Source organism: Orycteropus afer, unplaced genomic scaffold (assembly GCF_000298275.1).
Source record: "Orycteropus afer afer isolate SDZICR_OR568_19922 unplaced genomic scaffold, OryAfe1.0 scaffold00001, whole genome shotgun sequence".
Lineage (NCBI taxonomy): Eukaryota > Metazoa > Chordata > Mammalia > Tubulidentata > Orycteropodidae > Orycteropus > Orycteropus afer.
This window is the reverse complement of record NW_006921588.1, coordinates 13,844,235-13,859,824: the sequence shown is the minus strand read 5'-3', so window position 1 is coordinate 13,859,824 and position 15,590 is coordinate 13,844,235. Positions and strand designations below refer to the sequence as shown.

Below are 15,590 nucleotides of genomic sequence, written 5' to 3'. Positions count from 1 at the left end.
TGTGGTAAACTGTGGTCAATGTCATGAGACAAAGTATATGTGAACTGCTGTATGGAAAGTGAATTTGCTCTGTAAATCTTCACCCAAATCACAATAAAAGAAAAAAAAATAAACAAAAACAACAACAAACAAACAAAAGAAAAGAAATGTTTTAACCAGGGCTTCAAACTGGTTCATTCCAGTTCCACTTCCTGCTGAGAATTTGCATTTCCACCCCATGTATACTGAATCAGAATCTATATTTAACAAGTTTCCTAGGTGGATTCTTGCATGTTATTTATAAGAATCTATAAGATCTATAAGAATCTATACACCTGTAAGAATCTATAAGACCTATAAAAATCACTTGGGGTTCTTATTAAAATGTAGATTCTGATTCAGTATCTGGAGTGGCAGTTCAAATTATCAGCAGGGAATCAAACAGGTGTGAACCAGTTAGAAGCTCTGCTTTTAACATTTGTCTTCTGGTTCATGTCTGAGTCTTTGCTCATGTTGCTCCTTTCACCTGAATTGACCTTCTCATTCATCTGGTATAATCTATCTACTGTTCAGAATTTGGATCAAATGTTCTCTCTCTTATCAAAACTTTGTGGCCAGGAAATGCTGTCTACTGTATTCAATGCACCGTTTTCTCTTATTGGTTGTAATTTTCTATGGCTCAGAATACTTTACCTGACTTTTCATGTTAATCTGTTAGTTACTTGAAGAACATTATCATTCCATATGAGCACCTTGAACAATGTGTGTTATAGGTTGGAAATTTGTTTAAGATAACCCTCACCCCTTCTTTCTGTTGAGTGTTGATATGTGCACATAATACTTACCACATAAATGTGAACAAGTGTTGCTGTTATTGCTCTCTTCCAGTATGTCAAACAAGCTTTACTGGGGAATAAAGCTTAGGCCTAGAAGTTTATGAGGGGCTTCCTACACCCTAGTCACTGAATTGAAAATAGGTTTTTGTAGTGTGGACCTGACCTCACTTTACCATTCAGTCACAGGCAAGTAGGTAATGAACAACAAGGGTGGACATAGGCAGTGGAAGAAAGCACATTCTATTTTTGGCATAGTAGCTATGCTCACCAACAAAACAAGGTCAATGAATGTCCACTCTGACCAGTTGAACCAGCCACTCCATTTTCCTATGCTAAAATGATCATTTGCAACCAAATTCTCTCAGCATTTGTAACGATATATACTCAGTAACTCTGAAAATCTGCAACTTCCATGTAAGCCAAGGTTAGATGACTGACTGAACTATTGCACAACGTTGGATGGATGATTAGACTTGGTGATTTTAAAGTGCCTTTTAATCCTGAGAATCTATGTTCCTTTGATCTGTCTCTATTCATTTCACTTGAAATTATTCCATGACCTTGGGATCTTATTGGGTCTGGACCTGAGAATATTGTAGCTCATGGAATGGGACTGGGTCTATGAAGAAATGCTGCTACTCTAAAGATTTTTCTTTCACTCAACATTTGTCCTTGCTGCAGGATGGGGGTAGATTAGTGCAAATTGTAACCAAACATCATAGACACGAATGCATGCACTTAAACATCACAGAAGCTTTTGCTTAATGAGAAACTGTGAGCCTTTTTGATGCATTGGCTATGGTTTGTTGGCTACCAGCCATAGGATTGAAGTTTAACTAATTCCTTTACTAGGCATGATCTCTCTAAACCATAACTGTCAGTTCATATCTTTCATGATTTTGGAGAGTAATCTAAAATAGACTCAAATAAAACTAGACCTTGTGCCTAAAAAATACAAAGAAGCATATTAAAATTTAAAATGTATCTGAAATTATTTGCTAAATGCATACCAAGCAATTATGTCATTTTTCTCCAATCTTCATTAAACATAATAATTTCAGATATGGTAGGACATGAACACTTTAGAAAAATGTGTTGATTCTCATACTTCAAATTTCTTGCCTTAAAGGTAAATTTCTTACACCAGGTAGATACACTCTTTAGAACGATCAACCCTGGGAGATCAGAAGGACAGCATTTGCACAGAGAGATAGCTTAGAGGGGAGGAATGCATAGGAAAGAAGGACACAGGGAAAAGGTAACCACAGGGAGGAAGTGGGAAGAGAGTGTTGCATTATGGGGATTGCAATCAATGTCATGAAGCAAAATGTGTATGAACTGCTGTATGGAAAATGAATTTTCTCTGTAAATTTTCACCCAAATCACAAATAAATAAATAAAATAAAGAATACGGCCTAGATATTCCAAGAGATCAGCCTTGAGAATAACAGAATCTACTTGGTGTTAATGCCTTCCAGAGCTAAGAGATAAGGCTTACAGTTTTAATTTAGAGGCTTCTCTCTGTCCTTTTCATGGGTTTGGGAGCCCTCATCCTTGGGAATGGAATATGTATGTTGTTGTTGTTGTTGTTATGTGCTGTCGAGTCGGACCCGACTCATAGCGACCCCTCCTTGGGTTTCCAAGGCAGTATCACTACGGAAGTAGACTGCCCCATCTTCCTTCCGAGGAGTGGCTGGTGGGTCATAATCTTTAACTCAACTTATATTAACTCTGTATTTTACCACTGGATGTAGGTGGACTTTTGTAGTATTTTGAAACTGGGTCCATTCCCCATTTATGCATAAGTGATGTTTTCTTCTCACTTAAAAATAAACAAACAAACAAAAACCTGTGCAACAAGCACTTTTCTTCTTCTTTTCTCTTTTTACTCTTATTTTGGATGGAATTAATGTGTACTGAGGAAGATCGTGGTCTCCAAGCCACTCTTTCCTGTTTGCCTCTGTTCTTCACGGAGAACAATAATTTTTAGTCTTAATGTTTCAAAGTTCACTTAAATTTTATTTCTTATTAGAGTGGTTGAGACTTTCCTGGTACCATTAATTCAATTTTTTCACAGAAGCAATTATAGATTTAAATATACTATTTTAAGTAGAATAGTATAAAATGTATTGATTATGTCAAAGACTTACCACACATCTTGGCTTAAACCTATGGTAACAGCATTTTATAGGAATAATAGTGTTACATATCCTTTAACATTAAGTTGTTGAACAAATTATTTTGTTTCAGAGGAGATTCAGGAATTTTGCTGAATAGAATTAAACAGAGATTGACACATTCATTATTGGAGATAGAGAATTAAATAACTAAAAATTCAGGCTCTGGCTTCCTATCTTTGAAAAATGTTCATGCAAGAAATATTTTTCAGAAAAATGGAGAACTCTTTGGCTCATTATCTTTCACTGTATATTGTTCCTTATGACCTTATTTAATGTATTTCCTAAATGACTCCATTGAAATTGCTCCAGCAAACTTGCCAGGTAAATTTTCACAGATTGATGGTAACATGTACGAAGAAAAATTCTTTAGTGCACTTATCTGTGCTTTTTTTCACTAAGATTTTTTTTTTCTTATGAACTATAACACAGGTACTGACAAGAGCATTAAATATTAAGGTGCAGTGTAATAAACAATTATAAAGAAAACATCTCCATACCATGTCCCAGGTCAAAACTTAGAACAACAATGGCTTTCTATACCGAATAAACAAGGTAAGCATGGGCTTACTTGTGCTTACTCACTATTCTGTAGTGAATAATTTCACATGGGTTTTATCACATCTTTGATGTGGTGAAAATGGGAAAATCTTCACTTACTGGAATAATCTGACACTTATTAGATAATCAGACATTGCTTTTACCAGCTATCCATCTGTCCCAGCTAAAGGATATCACTACACTGACTTCTGTGATCCAAATGGCTTTGCTTTTCACTTTATTCTTTAACCATCTGTGTATGTATTTTCAGACAAAATGGTCTTCAAAATTTATGTAAATGAACTAAGTACATGTAACATTTTGTGCCTTGTTCTTTTGCTCAATAGCATGTTTAAAATTTATTCAAGTTTTACTTCATTTTGAGAAATTTTAGTTGTCTTCTATATATTTTTCGCATGTCTTTTTTCTTCCAAACTTTTTGCTTCTGTTTGGTTGTTTTAATGTACTACTGCTGATGGACTCATTTGCTTGCCATGATGCCCTTTCATTGGTGTAAGATTTTTGATTGCTGTTTTTTTTTTCCCCCTAGCTCTTAGATTATCATATAATTTTATAGAGTGCAAAGATCTAGAGCAGAAGGGAAGGGAATAGATGCTAGTCTTTAGAATGATTGAATAAACTTTCTAGAGAAGCATATGGTATGAAGTATGATATGAAAGGAACTGACCAGATTTCAGAGAATAGGGTATGTGTTTACAGTTTCAGAAGGAACATCAACCAAACCTTTGGCTTTGTTGCTTGGAAAGTTCAGTATTCTGAAAATGGAAAGTTATGACAGTGTTAGAAAATAAGCAATTTTGACTGAAGGATTCTACTCTGAATTCTTTCAGATAAGGAATGTGATTATATTTGGAGCCTAAATATATTTGTTACAGAAAAAGAGCAAATTAAGAGCATATTTTTTTTTTTCCTTTTAGACTAGGATAATCCTACTGTTGACAACAGCTTGATTGTACAAATCCACAATTGGCATAGCCTACATATTCCTAGATGCTCACCGTAGAGCCTCAGCAGAAAGATTTGACTGACACTTGTTTCAAAGATGTCAGCAATGATAGCATTGCTGGAAATTCAGTGGGATAATTAAGAGCAAATGAAACATGAGATTCCAGTTAAATTCAAGTTATATTAATTAAATTCCAACTTCATTTCCTTATGCCCTGTTGTTATAAGTAGAACTATCACCCTCTATCCGTCAAGTCAGAAATAAGGAATCGTGACAGAGTCCCTTCCTTTAGCTTTCACATGCTATCAACTACCAGAATCTGTTGTTTCTTTTTCTTAAACATTCTTCATTATTGCACCTCTTCCCTCATTGTCACTGGCCCGGTTTAGACAAATATTATCATCTAGTTGATTAGAAATTTTTTCCCCTCCTTGTTTAAGATCTTTTATCCTAGACACTTCCAGAGAGAAAATTCTGAAACTAGTCTTAGCTTGTCACTTCTTTGTTTAAAATCAGTGTCTCTTGTTTAATTTCCCTCCTGACGTTCAGGGTAAAGTCTAATTTCAATCCCCTCAGCTTTGCAAACAAGGCTGACACCTTGTCGATTCCCCATATACAACCTTCTGTCTGCCATATCAAAGGGCTCACACTGTGGTCTTCCTTACCTTTCTGCCATCACACATGCCCTTTAGCTTGCACACCTTTACCTTTCTTTTTCATTTGGCCAACTCTCACTTACGAAGACTGAAATCCGCATCTTCAGTACACCACACGCTATCTGTACTTATGTCAATTATACCATTTTCGAAGGAGCTCTGGTGGTACAACGGTTAAGTGCTCAGCTGCTAACTGAAAGTTTGGCAGCTTGAACTCACACAGAGGCTTCATGGAAGAAGACCTGGCAATTTGCTTCCAAAGATTTTGGCTTAGAAAACCCTACTCTGTCACACGGGGTCACTATGAGTCAAAATTGACTCATCAGTACCTAATGGATGGCATTTTCTTAAATATCATTGGGTTTGTGGGGTCCTTGAGTCTGTCTCTCCCAATAGTCTGTGAGCTCCTTGAAGTCAGCTTGTAGAACTCTACGTGCAGTTTAGTAGGTGCTCAATGTATGCGCACAGGAGTTTGCTGGCGGAAACAGAAATATCCCCAAGCACAAGAAACAGACCTTCCCAGAGAGAGAGAGAGACCTTTGTGTCCTTGAGCCCCTTCAGAGATCGGCCTTACCTCTTAGGATCTGAATTTACAGAAACTTTACTCACTAATATTTTCTTTAACGGTAGGCTTTCTTTTTTTCTGGTTCCTAATTAATTTGCTAAACTAGATGCCTTGCTCAGGCAGTTGCAATTGCAATTGTTGAAATTCTTACAGCATTTAGAAATGAACTATGATTTATACATACCATGCTCAAATAGTGTAATGGGGTTATATATAATAAATTCATATTACTGAAGAATATATTAGAAAATATTTCAGCGTTATCATATAAATCACTATCAGTTATATTTCAATTTTACTATCTCTTCAATCGATATCTGATACATTTTTGAGATCTTTTAATCTTTTTCCTTGCTGGGATATTCTACAGAATGAGACTAGTACCTTGACCTACAATGGTGAGAAAACAATTTCATTAGGAATTAGCATTGGGATTTTTTATATGGAGATGCTCTCTTTCTGAAACATGAATATATTTACCTTTTAATTTTATTAGCTATTACTCTACTGTCCTTTTTGTTGTATATTCACATGCTGTTTATTTTAGTTAAAAAATATTTTCTCTAGAAGTTTAATAAATATTTAAAAATCCTCTTATAAGCCAAATTTAGATTTTCTTGTTTTTTTCCTAATAAACATTTGCTAAAATTATTAATAGCAAGCATACAAAATACTATGGAGAGCTCAAGTTAAAATTATTTTTATTTTCTGCCAAAGATCATGATTTTTTTTTTTTTTTATGTGGAGATCTTCTGTTGTTTGGCTTAACTCTATCTAATACATTTTGTATCTTGCCTAAACGAAATCTAATTATTTTAATAGTACATGGCAGTGTCATCAGACTGATTGTGAGGTTAAATTAATGTGTTTCATCAGGCTGCTTTATCTTTGGCCAGATCAAGGAAATACTGTATATAATCTCAGAAATACTTGTAAGAACATTATCACTACAAATACAATTACAAATACAAAATCTTTTCATAACAAATTCAAATGTTGTGTTGCACATGGCACATAGAATGCTCCTTGATTTCTGGCCAAAATTCTGGTTTATACACCATTTACTTTGCCAATCATGTTAGTGCCACTATCTGCACATCACCCTGGACAATGTTTTGATTCAATGACTAAAACTGAAGGTCATCTGTTTTCTTTATCTGGCTTGCAATTTGTACTTTTTATAGTAGATACAAAACAAATGAAAACTTCACCAATTTCAACTTTAAGGATGGAACTGTGAAAGTAGACCACCTTGGCTAGAGGCAGTATAGGGGGATACAATCTGTAGAGAATTAAAAATAATAAAACTGGCTACAAGTGTGTGGGCTTTTAATTGTTGCTAGATACCAGCAATTCTAACAGTAATGATTAATCTTTTTCTCTGGGGAAAGAAATGTTTATTTGATTCTTAAATAATTCCTGCATTATTGTTGAGCTTTAATAAGATATAAGTAAGTTTCAAGTCAGCATGTTTTTTTATTTAACCAAAAAAAAAAAAAAAAACCCAACCAAACTCACTGCCATCAAGTCAATCCTGACTCATAGTGACCCCCTCATTGGGTTTCCAGGCAGTATCTCTAGGGAAGTAGATTGCCCAGTCTTCCTTCCGAGGAGTGGCTGGTGGGTTTGAATTGCCAGCCTTCTGGTTAGCAGTCAAATACCTTAGGGACTATGCCACCAGAGCTCACACTTTATTTCTTATCCTTTGATAAACATTATATTCTACACAGAATTTAGTTTGCAGAGCTTTCAGTTATACTATCGGCCCCAACACACATGGACTCAGCTACATTGTCATCTTTTCAGAGTAAGTTGTTAATGGTTTGGAATTGTTAAGGCTACTTTGAATTCAATTCTTTTTTTTTCTTCCTCACCCTTTCTTTCCTCTTCCTATTTTTTAATTAAAATTTACTCTTCTAAACAATTCTGAAACTCATTCAAAATAAAGATTAAGAAACTAATAAAATATTGCAGTATTCCCAGGGGTGGGGGTATTTTACCAAGTTACAAAGTCTTATGCCAAAAGAATGAATTTATTTCTTAGAATTTCAGAAATCATTAGCAAGGTGAATAGAGTGGCTATTTATAGAAAAGAGCGGGGCTCTTTTTGAAGTAAACTTGACACAACAATGCATTTCACTGCTACCATTTCTCTGTTTACTTTTAAGGACTTTCATGATAATGTGGTTTTTGCTAATCCTTGTATGTGCTATGTAGAAATCGTTTTCTTTTTAATTTTTAAAGGCCATCTTGGTTTGAGCTTTAACACTAGTGGCATAAACACAATGCAGGAAAATTCTGTAGGTCCAAAACCTGAAATAATGAGTCTACCTAGGAATTCCCAGGGAAAATGCTCTAATGACTAAAGATATTTTATTTATTTAAATCAAAAGAAACCATTTATAGAATTTATCAGATTTTTAAAGCTCCATAAAGATTGACATTTGTGAAGAATTATTTCAGAGAAGAATTACTTTCTGAAGACAGACTTTACAAATTGTAAACATTCCTCTAAACTCAAAGATATGGTTTATAAGGAAAGTGCAAAAGGCAATTGAAGTTAGTCCCTAGTAGATTCCTCCTTTCTTTCTCATAGATTTAAATATCACAGAGGCGCCCTTGAAATGGAACTGGAGATCTGTTTATTTTTATAATGTACAAACAAATAAAAGGGAGAACTTTAAGAATTTTCAGTCTGAGGTTGAAAAATGACCCACTGGGTGACTAAGTCATTACTGAAATCATGCAAAAAAGAGCAGTCAATTGGAGGATGCTTGAATTTTTAGATTTAAAATAGAGTAATTGTAGAGCTCCTTATTTAGTCCCTAAGAAGGAGCATTGTTCCTCTTATCTGATTTCAGAGAATAGTCTCAAAAGTTCATTGTGTTCAATTTGAACTGGTAAATAACTCAAAGTCAAAATAAAAAGATCAAGAAATACTTCACAATAATGACATCTTTGATGAGTCCATTACATTGGTACTTTTGAACCATGGGAAATCTCCATTAGAAATTAATGAATGATGGGAAGTAAGAAATGAGACAAAGAACATTTGAGAATCTTAAATAGTGTGTGAAAACAGAATAGAAGAGACCAAAGGCTAGTGTCTGTGCCAGGGCCCAATAATAAGGGTCAAAAATAGGATCAAAAGGACAAGCTGTATGGGGCTCCCTGAGAGAAACTAGGATAGAGAGAAAAATATAACAGGAAAACTATTTGCATTGCAAACTATAAAAATAGCAAAAAGTTTGGCTTGAGATACACAGTGAAACATAAATATCTGAAGCTTATCTTAAAATATCAATAGAGAAGTAACTGTAAACCATAAATATTGTCCTTAATTTTAAATTTGAAGAATAAATTGGTTTTGTGAGTGGCTATTACAACCTATAATATTTTTCCATGGCAGATGTTATAAAAACTTTAAACTGAAAACATATTCTTAAATATTATTTATATATTCTGAACTATTAAGAACCCAAAGCATAAAATTCTAGGACAATGATAATGTATAAAAGAGTATTCTGAAAAATTTAAGGGTTAGCAGAAAAAGATTTTGATTACGTAAGTATATTATTTTAGCTCTTAAAGGAATGTTATATATACTAAAAGTGTGTGAACCTGAAAAGCAATTGATGCTTACTGATTGGTTAGTATGTTTTATAAATTAAAGATAGTAGTATCGCTTCTCAGCCTTTTGGCTAAGATCAAGTGTAGTATAAGTTAAAGATAGTAATCCTTTGGGTACCATATGTATTAGAAGTAGAATCCCTGAATGATGCAATGGTGAAGTATTTGGCTACTAAATGAAAAGCTGGTAGTTTGAATCCTCCCAGAGGCATTTCATAAGAAAGTCAATCTATTTCTGAAAGATGACTGCCATTGAAAACCCTATGGAACTCAGTTCTACTCTGTTTCAGTTAGAACAGATCCATGGCAACTAATTTTTATGCATTTGAATATTTTTTCATTTAAAAACTCTTATAACAATGAATACTTACAGGTTGAGAACTTTTCTAAATGTCAAGGACTCTGCTTGATAATGGAACTACAACAATGAACCAGTAGCACACCTGCAATTGTATGGTCTTGTTCCTTCCTGAGTATCTTTCTCTTATATACCATGCTTAGAAGGTCATTACCACCTGCAAAAAACGGCAAGGAGGCCACATGTTCTGGCCTCCTCTAATCTCACAAGAGGAAGACAGGATTACCAGCAGTAACCCAAGGCCTATTACTGCAAGGCCAGACATGCTGCCTCCCTCCAGCCCTTTCACCAACCGTTCCTCCCAAAGCACCCACCACCTCTCTCCTGGGTTCGATAATTTGCTGCAGTGGCCACACAGAATTTACAGATTATGGGGTTTATTAGGGAAGCACCAGGCTACAACTCAAGTTCAGGAAGAACGCTCAGTCTCTCTCCCAGCCCACCATCCCTCAGCCAAGAGTCTCTCACAATCTCTTTCCCAGCAGTGCTGGTCCCTCAGTGTCTCACTCAGCAATGCGTGTCTCTTGCATCTTTTTCCCAGCAATGCGTGTCTCAGGAGCCCATGTCTCTTTCAGCAGCACATCTTCCTCAACCAGCAGTCAGAGAGAGTTCTGCCTCCAGGAGGTGTCCTTTAGAGCCCGCAGGGTGGTCAAACTAGCCAATTATAGCATCAGAACTCTAAGCACCTGAGAGAGAGTGGGCACCTCCCAGAACATTGTTCTGTGCCACTCCCAACAGAAATACTCCAGGTGGACACTTTCAGCAATCAGGAGCTCCTCAGTTGCTCATAGCAAATCCCACCTTGGAGTTTACAAAGACTTATGGGTAGAAAAGCCACACAAAGTAATTTACTACACTGCACCACCCCACGATGCAATAAATATTTACCAGGTTTTCTTTCAGTACTTGTATGATTTTAGTTTTTACATTTAAATCTTTGACACACTGAATTTTTTTGGTATGTGGACTATTCCAGGAGCTCTGGTAGCTTAGTGCCTAAGGCACTTGACTCCTAACCAGAAGGCTGGCGGTTCAAACCCACCAGCCACTCCTTGGAAGGAAGATGGACTATTCCATGTGGACTATATGGAATAGTCCATATTCCTAATATATTATATAGTCCACACTCCTAATAGTAAACTATTTCAGTAGACTATCTTTATATAAAATAGTATACAACTAAAATATTTAGAAAGATTTAGAATGTTTTCTTGTGATAAATTCTAACTAGCATATGTTAACTTTTTCTCTTCTTCACCCTTCTTTCCCTCTTGTTGCAATAAATTGGAGGTGGTGTGAAAATTAGGCAGTAGGAGATTGGAAAGCCAAACTCTGAGCTTAAGTGTACCACAGCTAAAAAAAAACCCAGCTAGAAAATATACTCAATGCAGAACTAGAGCATTTTTTAAAAACAGACACTCTTGAAAAGTTTAGCTAAGGTAAATGATTTTCTTGGATATGTCATGGTGAAGACTAAACTGGATTTTCATTTTTCATTTTGATTTAGTAATCTCATGTGAAAGTTTATAATGCTCTTTAGTGTGATTAAGTTAAACTTAACTGTTTATTATTTAATGAGACCAGTTTAATAGTCATCACAGAGGTCTTCGCTGATCTCAGGGTCATACAATTCAATTGTTGCTTTACTAAGTGAGTTTTTTCTTTAAAAAATGAAAAGTGAGCTCTACTGGGCATATGAGCAAATGTGCTTTTCTGCATATTATGTAAAATTTCACTGGTTTGATTTAATGGTGAAGAGACAAAGAAGAAAGTGCCATTTGAACTAATTAAAAATCTGAGTTTATGAGAAAGCAGTTTCCAATGTGACACGAAGAAATATTAGAGCTCTGGTAGCATAGTGCCTAAGGCACTTGACTGCTAACCAGAAGGCTGGTGGTTCAAACCCACCAGCCACTTTTCGGAAGGAAGTTTGGGCAATCCTACTTCTGTAGTGATATCGCCTCAGAAACCCAAGGAGGGGTCGCTATGAGTCGGGGCTGGCTTGACGGCACATAACAACAACAATTGTAATTATATGCATAGCAATTAAGATAAAAACTCATTCCTCTCATTTATGTTTGGAATCTTTGTTTCCGTTCATTTTGTGATTGCTGACTTGTTAAGTGGGATAATGAGCAATCTCTAATTTTTCCATCCGTTCACTTTCCCATGAAATCTTGCTTCCACACGTGCTATTCACTAAAATTGGGAAAAATATATATGCAACTCTTAGTCAAATTTTGAGTACAGATGTAACCTTTGCAACTGGTTTTGCTACATATTGCCTGTATAATCTTAGGGAAGATAGTTAACTGGTCTGTGCCTCAATTTCTTTATTTTAAGAATGAGTGTCATTAGAAGACCTTTTGTGTGGGATTGTTGGGAGGACTAAACAATTCATCTAGAACGTGAGCCAGAACAGAGTGAACATTCAATAAGTTTACTACTATTGTATATTATCTTGATTTCCACAATTACGTTAAATGTTTGAGAAGCTCATAAATTGTTTTGTCTGTGTAATTTTTAGTGGATAAGAAAAGAATGTGTTAATCTCTGGATGAAGCTAATATAAAATTCTAGCTTTATACCTAAGTAGGTTAAAATAGTCTTTAATGAATTATGGATTAGTGTTAGTCAAGCAAATAAATAGATATAATTTCTGCTTATTTATTCAGTTAGAAAAAAAGCAGATTTGTTTTATTAGTTTATTCTCATTTATCCCAAACACCTCTCTGCTGGCATGCATCTCAATCAGTCATTAAGAACAGTATTTACTAATTCCTACTGTGTACTTGGTTCATTCCTGTGTGTTCAGATGAGGCTGGTCACAGATGGTATGTGTATAATTCAAAAGAAGAAACCACTCCCTGAACTACAAATATTGTGCAACTTATTTGGAAAGACATTGCTGTTGTGTTTATTTGATTCCAATTCACGGTGACCCTTTTTCACAGAGTGGAACTCTTCTATGGAGTTTTCTTGGCTGTAATTTTTATTGAACCAGATCATGGGCCTTTCTTTCCAGGGATCACTGAGTAGGGTTACAATCCACCACCTTTAGGATAGTTTTTGAGTGCGAACCATTTACACCACTCAGGGCCCTTTGGCAAGACATTCCAAACCTAACGCATTATCCTCTAGTGGATTCTGACTCATAGCGACCCTTTAGGACAGAGTAGAACTGCCCCAGAGAATTTCCAAGGCTATAAATCTTCACGGAAGCAGACTGCCACATCTTTCTCCTGCAGAGCTACTGGTGGGTTTGACCTTTCATTTAGCAGCCATTCACTTAACAACTGTACCACAGGGCTCCTTTGGAGAAATATTACTTACTCCTGAATTGTTTCCTGTGAAGCTTAGGTAATTCAGAGAAGGAAAAGATGGGTATGAGCTGAACTAGTTAGGAGAGTGCCTTGGGGAAATTAGGATTTTAATCTACAGACACATGGAGAGGAGATGGGAGACTATTCTAGGCCAGAGAGACAGTATGCATATAAATAGTAATTTTTGATCTTCCTCTAGTTATTTATGTTGTTTATTTAAATTTGACTCTTTTCAAAGTATCTGGGTCATAGTAACTGGTGTTATTTAAAGAAAAATACTTGGATTTCATTTTGGATTTCAATGTCACCATCTTGTTTTTGTTTTGCTACCAGAATATAATTTAGATGATATTCTATTATTTTTGAATAGTATAAAATTGTCATGTAATTTTTACTTAAAAAGAATAATACATTAAACAATTCTATTCATTTACCCAGTGTTTCTGGTAGTAAAATCTCCCCAGATTTTAAGACAAAAAATTTCATGAATTTTCTGACTGTTTCATTCTGTTTTTCAGTTAGCAGAGGCTCCTTGATAAAGCAAAGCAAGTAATCCACCCAAAAATTATGGAAAGAGATCTAGTCTGAAAGTTAGGTCACCATAGTGCTGTTGTTGTTAGGTCCTTATGGCTCTGTTAGAACAACCTTACACATAATAGAATGAAATGTTGCCTTATCCTTCATCATTCTCACAATTGTTGCTATGTTGGAGTCCATTGTTGTAGTCACTGTGTTAATCCATCTCACTGAGGGTCTCACTCTTTCTTGTGAACCCTCTTCTTTACCAAACACGATGTCAATTAATTGGTCCCTCCTGGTGATGTGTCCAAAGTGAGTGAGACAAATTCTCACCATTGTTACTAATACCCTAAGGAGTGTTCTGCTGTATTTCCTCAAAGACAGATTTGTTCATTCTTCTTGCAATTTATGGTACATTCAATATTTTTTGTCAACAATTCAAATGCATCAATTCTTCTTTGGTCTTCCTTTTTTCATTGTCCAGCTTTTATATGCATATGAAGCAATTGAAAATACCATGATTGGGTCAGGCACATCTTAGTCATCAAAGTGACTTTTTTTTAACACTTAAAAAGATTTCATTTTACAGTGGATTTGCCCAATCCACTATATTGTTTGATTTCTTGATTGCGGCTTCCATGAGCACTGATGGTTGATCCAAGAAGAATGAAATCCTTGACAACTTCGATTTCTTTGCCATTTATCATCATGTTATTGGTCCAGTTGTGAGGATTTTTGTATTCCTTATGTTCAGGTGTAAATCCCACTGAAGGCTTTTACCTTCATCAGTAAGAGCTTCAAATTGTCTTCCTTTTTGCCAAGCAAGGTTGTGTCAGCAATATATCTCAGGTGGTTAGTGAGTCTGCTTCCAGTTTTGATGCTGTGTTCTTCATATAAACCAGCTTCCTGGATTATTTGTTTAAGATATAGATTGACTAAGTAAGGTGAAAGAATACAAACGTGCCACATACCTTTTCCAATTTTAAACCATGCAGTATGTCAAACATAAAATATGCAGAGAAACTAACAAGTAATGTCTAGTGAGAACACGTGAACTTGTTACACCTAGATTTGGAATACCAATGAAAAAATGGCTTTATTTTTATTAAGCATGCCACTTCCCTTTAGTGTCTCTCCTTATTTCCACCAGAAAAATGATACTGCTGAATTAGAGTGAATCTTTTTCTATCCAGATTAGAATTACAGGGTAATTTGTCTATGCCCTGTTAGAAGATGAACTGTTGGAAGCACTGAACATGGAAAGAAGCAATTGTTTCATCCATATATTACTTCCTCCAGCTCTTCTGTATAACAAATGTTTAATACAGATAATCATATATTTCATGGGCTTCTGCATTCATATTCACAGAACTTATCTTTCTTTTCTTTGAGTAGTTTAAATCTTTCTTATACCTTTTAAAATCTCCAATTAGTGCATTTAAGTTCACCTATGAATAATAATCTAATTAAGGAGGAAAATGAGCAGCTAATAAAGGTCAACAAAACAATTAACTATTCAATTTTGCTACTGAAGAAATAACATAATTCTTTATTATAGAATATGTAGCAGATGATAAAAATATTAATTATCATCAAACAGCTAAAGGAAGAATATATATACATATATATTTTATACATCAAATATACATCAATATGTTAATCATAATACATTAAACGAATTATTAAATATGAAATGAAATATTAAATTCAGAGAAAAAAGAAATCTCATACATTATTAGACTATTTGTTTGGGAAAATAGGATTTAAAATGAAATTTCTTCTGTCTGTGGAGTGAAAAAATATAACTTTCTGTTTCAAAGAACACACTATAATTGATGTAAAGTATTTGCACTCTACTAAGACAAGGCATTTTACTAGACACAATAGCTTCCCAGCTTCACTTTATCTTACTCCTGTATCTCCATAATTTACATGGAAAGCACTTTGAAAAACAATCTGCAAAGAATGAGCTTCTCAATGACTGTCCTGTCTCCCTGTGAAAAATGTAGTTATCCATAGCAGAACCACTTCTATCTACAA

At 35.0% G+C, this 15,590-nt stretch overlaps 1 pseudogene; it reads left to right on the top strand.

Moving 5' to 3' along the window:
• Window positions 1-9,401: 9,401 nt before the first annotated feature.
• On the top strand, window positions 9,402-9,473 carry LOC122151195 (annotated as a pseudogene).
• The last annotated feature ends 6,117 nt before the right edge of the window (window positions 9,474-15,590 follow it).